The sequence below is a fragment of the Takifugu rubripes genome, chromosome 21 (assembly GCF_901000725.2).
Source record: "Takifugu rubripes chromosome 21, fTakRub1.2, whole genome shotgun sequence".
NCBI lineage: Eukaryota > Metazoa > Chordata > Actinopteri > Tetraodontiformes > Tetraodontidae > Takifugu > Takifugu rubripes.
In genome coordinates, this window is record NC_042305.1 from 19,584,332 (window position 1) to 19,590,378 (window position 6,047).

A 6,047-nucleotide genomic window follows, 5' to 3' on the forward strand; every position below is an offset into this window, starting at 1 on the left:
AGACGGGCCGGTGCCCTGGCGAGACGACGCAGGAGAGGCTCGCGCACGGCGCTGCCTGGGATCTTTCTGTCCAACGCCAACTCACTTTGGAACAAAATGGACGAGCTGAAGTTGCTGATGCGGATCAAAGACTTCTCCACCTCGTGTGTTCTCTGCTTCACTGAAACCTGGTTCAGGAAAGAGACACCGGACAGCTGCTCCTCCTCGGGGGGTTCCGGCTGCTCCTCCTCGGGGGATTCCGGCCGCTCCTCCTCGGGGGATTCCAGCTGCTCCTCCTCGGGGGTTCCAGCCGCTCCTCCTCGGGGGGTTCCAGCTGTTCCTCCTCAGGGGATTCCAGCTGTTCCTGGCGCTCTCTGGGGAGAGAGCAGGCGGTGGAGTCTGCTTCTCCATCAGCAGCGACTGGTGCACTGATGTGACCGTGATCTCCCAGCACTGTTCTCCTGCTGTGGAACACCTCTCCATCAAGACCCTTCTATTCTCCGCGTGAGTTCGCTTCATTCATTCTGGCCTCTGTTTACATCTCGCCAGATGCGGACGTGCGCGAGGCTCAGCGCACGCTCGCGGACTGTATTCAACAAGTGGAGCGGGCCTATCCCGACGCTCTGGTTATCGTGCTTGGTGACTTTAATCAGAGCAACCTGAGATACGAGCTCCCCAGGTACAAACAGTTCATCAAATGCCCCACCAGGGCAACAGGCTGGATCACTGCTACACCACAGTGAAGGACGCGTATCGGGCCGTCCCCCGTGCTTCGCTAGGACTGTCTGATCACGTGATGGTCCACCTGATCCATCACCACCCACCTCCTGGATCCACTGCAGTTCGCCTACAGAGCTAACAGATCTGTGGACGACGCGGTCAACCTGGCCCTTCACTCCATCCTGCAGCATCTGGACTCCCCGGGAACCTACGCGAGGATCCTGTTGGTGGACTTCAGCTCTGCATTCAATACCATCCGCCCCGCTCTGCTACAGGACCAGCTGTCCCAGCTTAGTGTGCCTGCCTCCCTCTGCAGGTGGATCACTCACTTCCTGACGGATCGGAGGCAGTATGTGCGGCTGGGGAAGAGTCTCCGACTCTGTCTCCATCAGCACTGGATCACCCCAGGGCTGTGTACTTTCCCCCCTCCTCTTCTCCCTGTACACTAACTGCTGCACCTCAAGCCACCAGTCTGTCAAACTGATCAAGTTTGCGGATGACACCACCCTCATCGGGCTCATCTCCAATGGCGACGAGAATGCCTACAGGAGGGAGGTGGCTCGACTGGTGTCCTGGTGCGGACACAACAACCTGCAGCTGAACGCTCAGAAGACAGTGGAGATGATTGTGGACTTCAGGAAAGTCACAGCCCCTTTGCCCCCCCTTGCCCTTATGGACTCCCCCGTCACCATCACGGACTCCTTCCGCTTCCTGGGCACCACCATCACCCGGGACCTTAAGTGGGAGCCAACCATCAGCTCCCTCATCAAGAAGGCCCAGCAAAGGATGTTCTTCCTACGGAAGCTGAGGAAGCTCAATCTGCCTCCCAGGATGTTGGCGCAGTTTTATACGGCCATCATCGAGTCCATCCTCACCTCCTCCATCACCGTGTGGTTTGCTGGTGCCACCGTCAGGGACAGACTGAGGCTGCAGCGCGTCGTGCGCGCTGCCGAGAAGGTGATGGGCTGCAGGCTCCCATCCATCCAGGACCTGTATATCTCCAGGACCCGGAGGTGTGCAGGTCGGATCACGGCCGACCCTTCCCACCCTGGTCACGGACTGTTTTCCCCCCCTCCCCTCAGGCAGGAGACTACGGTCCATTCGGACCAGAACCTCCCGCTACACTAACAGCTTCTTCCCCTCTGCCATCAGGCTGCTGAACACCAAGTGACTTATCACTAAGCACCATGTACAGCAGCCAGTCGGACTCATAAACAATACATTACTCCTCATGGACCTGCACTATTTCTTACCACTCACTATTTATGTATATACTGTATATAAGTCTTATTTTATTTTATTTATCTTATTCTAGTGTGGTGTTGATGTCTAGTGTTATGTTGAATGTCGCAGCGGCACACCATGACAAATTCCTAGTTTGTGTAATACTGTGTATTACATGAACAATGGCAACAAACCTTCTTCTGATTCTGATTCTGATTCAACGACGACTGTCTACCGTCTCAAACGGAAACCTCAGGCTGGAGTTGAGATTTAGAACACCCCTGCAGCACACCGCGACCCTTATCGTCTACGCCTGTTACGATTCTATTCTGGAGATCAACGCCAAGAGGCAGGTGCTGGTGGACTATTATTAAAAGATGGACAACGTTCAACTAGAGAACCTTCTGCATAGCCTGCTGGGAGATGTGTTTTGCGGGGTGTGGGCGTCCGATCAACTGCCCATGCTGAATCCCTCTTTTAGAACCCCGGCCTACTTTATCGTCAACACACATCCGGCTCACATGCCGGGGGAGCACTGGTTAGCTTTGACGCTGGAAAATGGTGGCATAGCCACCTTTTTTGATTCTTATGGATTTCCGCCGGTCTTTGATCACTACCCCCGAGCATCTTACAGTTTCTGGAAAAACGTTCTAAAAACATTGAGTACCACGACGTTCAGTTGCAGCACCACATGTCGACGGTCTGCGGACAACATTGCATCTATTACCTCTGTCACCGCGCGTGCGGGCTATCTTTTGATCAAGTACTGTCTTTGTACAATGATGATGTAATAAAGAATGACTTCATGGTGTACGACTATGTGAGGAAATATCAGCGCTGTATTAGAAATAAAATCAATGGTCCCTCCAAGCAGGGGTGTTGTTTTTTGCAATGTTTTAAAGATTTTTAAAGTTTTTGAATGAATGACTGTACGCTCGAAAAAATGTTTAATAAACGCTTTATTGGTAAAAGACAAAACTTTGTGTATTACATTTATTCACGATGAAATGTTAATCCAACGCGGGGGGTCATTTGTTCGTCTTCTAGTTTTTGACGGTAGATCCGCAGGTGTTTCAGAGTCTTGAGATCCGATCGCATCCATCTTGAGGAGTCGGTATTGATTACGCGCTTTTGGGTTACTTATAGAAGACAAAGGGATGTTTAATTCTGAGAGAGTATTTAAAAAATGTGTCCATCCGGGAGGTTCAGAACCCTCTGATTTTTTCTTTTTAAAAGGAAACAAGAGTCGTTTGAATAGATCGATCATGTGAGACCCTTTTACAACGTTGCCCCGGTACACAAATTCCCCTTTTGTATTCCAAACATCGTGACGGTCGGATAATTTCTTTAAGACGTATTCGGCGTTCTTGCGATCTCGCGGTGGGAGGCTCTGCAACACGTCGTCGATGATGCTATCGGACGTCCGTACGTCCGTCCCAGAATCTGCCTCTGCCTCCGTCTTTGTCAGATTCTCTGTCAGATTCTCTGTCTGATCCTGCTTCACAAAGGTCAGATATCTTTGCAGTAACGCGTTATATTTTTTAATTTTTTCATGAGAGCTCAGCCCCTGCTCGTTTAAGATGGCTCTCATCCTAGCATCCAAATCGTCCTCCGCGACATCTCTGATGGACTGGGAGGGCCGCGTCAGGCGGTTGAGTTGATGAGGGGTGACGAGAAACATTTTTTGGGCCTTTTTCAAAGTCATTTTCGTATCAATCCTCCGACGAGGTTCCCGATCAAAGGTACCACCGCTGAGAGGAGAGGTAAAAGAAATCCGCCCGTCTGCTTCTTTAGAACCTGTTGCTTCCTCTTTAAACTGGTTCTTTTATCAGCCAACAGTTTGATAATTTTTTTCTGTCTCTTCAGTTTTTTAAATTGAGAAGGAGTCAGGGGGAGGTTTCCTTTTAGAAGATTTAAAGAAATCTCACACAGTGTCTGGATAAAATCCGGGGAGCTGTGAATAAGAATGTCTCTACGTTTCTTGGGTGTGGCACGGTACAGGGCCTTCAGCAGGGGTGCGTTTCTTTTTATACGCGCTGACATGATGATCTACGTCGACGCTCTGGGGATGTAAACGGCCGCTTGCTGGTGAGGAAGTACACCCGTCCTCAGTCTGTACGGATCTGGGCAGACGGGGGTGAGATCCACTATTAAATACCCGTGAGGGTCTTTTGTGGCGTCTTCAAAACTCTCCAAGAAAAATGTCTTTTGTGATGGAAAAATCTGATGAGCCAATATATTCATTTGTAGTTTATCCCGTGGGTTTTTAAACATGACCAAATAATTGCTGTTCAAACTGATGGTGCGACTGTGTTTACCCTGGTGAAACACGTTTTGAGTCAACATCATAACACTCATGTTTCTGTGGTGGCGATACTGTGTAAAAATCTTTACCACTTCAGGATGGTCAGAGGCTTGAAAAATAACATCGTCCAAAATAATCAAATGCTTTTGATCAGGAGGAAACAGTGTTTCATCTTCAAAAGAATCAGGCAGACCTTTGACAAATTTAATGTTTTTAATCATCTTTTGCAGTTCAGTACATAGGTTGAAAAGAGGTATAAATCCACACGATATTGTCAGGTACAACATTTATTACACGGTCACAGTTTTCCAATACATTTTTTACAAAATAGGTCTTTCCACACCCGCTCGGACCCACGATTAAACAAGAAAAAGGAAAGATAAACCTAGGATCAAATTCAATTTCCTGCATTTCTAATACCCGAAAGGCAGAGTTGTTCCGTCAGCAAAGAGTCGTCTTTTGTCATACACCACCCTAAATTTTTTATCAAATGACACATTTCTCAATGCGAAACCCTTTTTATCACGTCTGATGCTGTGTTGACGGATCTCGATCGTGTTTCCCTCTTGTTTATTACTCAGGTAACCCTCCACCAGCTCTCTGACACTGTCAAAGCTCACACGCTCAAACATTCCCGGGTCTGAGTGATACCTTTCACACGCATGACGACTTTCTTTTTATTTCGTGTTTGGTACGCGTAACTCTTGGGACCCACCGCTGCAAACTCTTGAATGCTGTCACCATCCAGTTCATCCGTCAGGTCACCTAAATAGTTACCCAGCTCTAGAGGTTTCTCACCCTCTTTGACCAGATAGATTAAACTATCTGTGTCGATGTAAAACACTCTGTCTTGTAGTTTTTCCAGATAACTGTACAGCTTCAGTCGTGCGTGTGCTGTGGTGAATGCTGCAATAAAAACATTACTCTGTTTACCTGGGGGTTGAACGTACCTGTCGGTGTATTTCCACCTGATGAGAGCTCTGTTGCTGTGGAGAACGGAAAAGTATTCGACTTTGTATTTACCTGAAAACATGTAACTAAAGAATTCTTTAGGATCTGAGACAATGGTGGTTTTAAACAAATTATCTCTCTGTGCAAACTTTCCCCACAAACTGTTGAGACACAATTTAGCAACCTGTCTTTTCACAGGATTGGTCTCGATTTTGCCAGCATCTAAAAGAATGCCCTGATGCTCCTGATAGTCCCTGATGTATTTTTCCCTGCTCTCTCGGTCCGTCGCCTCAGCGGGGTAACCCGAGGCTTCCTGCTTTCCTTTCAAAAAGGTGTGTATGTAGTCGGTAAACACAGTGTCGCTGCTCTTGTCAAAGTGCCAGACTTCTGTAATTTTACCCACCCTGTACCCCACTCCAGAGCTTTGATGAATTCAACGGTGACCCAGACCCCCGTCAGAGCTCTGCCCTCATCGTCGTGTTCGCAGGGGCCACCCTCATTGTTAGTTTCGGCACAGGTGCGACACAGTGTAAAGAGTAATTTACCTCCCTCACTTTTGTGCGGTAACACGGGGAATAAAAGACCTCGAGGAGGATACACAGTGGCTCTGATGAAGCCGTAGTAGCTGCGTGGGTCCTCGAAATCTTTGTAGATGATCACGGGGTGACCAAAGGGGTAAGAGCAAGTACTGTTGACAAACGGGTACAGTGAGGTGACATCAACATAGTGGATGGTTTCATCGGGCGCTGCCGTGTGTCGCAGTTTTAAAGCGCTCGTTCTACCTCCGAAAAGTGCTTTTCGGGGGTTGAGAGGCTCAGGAGCGTTAAAGCAACGGAGAAATTCTTTAACCTCCGTGCATGTTGTTTTC